The sequence below is a fragment of the Theobroma umbraticum genome, unplaced genomic scaffold, assembly GCF_002168275.2.
Source record: "Theobroma umbraticum cultivar Fairchild unplaced genomic scaffold, ASM216827v3 scaffold_30.0, whole genome shotgun sequence".
Lineage (NCBI taxonomy): Eukaryota > Viridiplantae > Streptophyta > Magnoliopsida > Malvales > Malvaceae > Theobroma > Theobroma umbraticum.
Window position 1 is genome coordinate 3,560,393 of NW_018397254.1, and position 304 is coordinate 3,560,696.

The following is a 304-nucleotide window of genomic DNA, read 5'->3' on the forward strand; positions in this document are numbered from 1 at the left end:
AAAGAATTCAAAATCAAAAGCATAAAGATCCTGATCAGTGAGCAAGTTCATTTTTTTGGTCTCCGTGTAATTCCACTAGTATCTCACATCAAACTCGTTGACATGCTCAGTGAACAGGCAACTTAAGAAAAAAATAAGTAAAAACCAATAAGAAGAAAAAGAGAACTTTAATTAAAAAAATACCTTTGGTATTTAAAGAAGTATCGAGTTTTTCAGCATAGAGCGCTGTGTAGCCTCTATGATTCTTTTTAGCCAATTTCATCTTCTCTTCAACTGGGAGTGAAAAAAACTTGCTACTCTGCTC

General features: G+C 33.6%; 1 long non-coding RNA gene across 1 annotated transcript in view; it reads right to left on the reverse strand.

The window, feature by feature from the left end:
• Positions 1 to 304, reverse strand: part of LOC110417723 (uncharacterized) — a 914-nt gene extending 610 nt beyond the window's left edge. The window contains exon 1 of the long non-coding RNA XR_002445344.1: positions 184 to 304. This is a non-coding gene — a long non-coding RNA (uncharacterized LOC110417723). The remainder of the gene's footprint in view (positions 1 to 183) is intronic.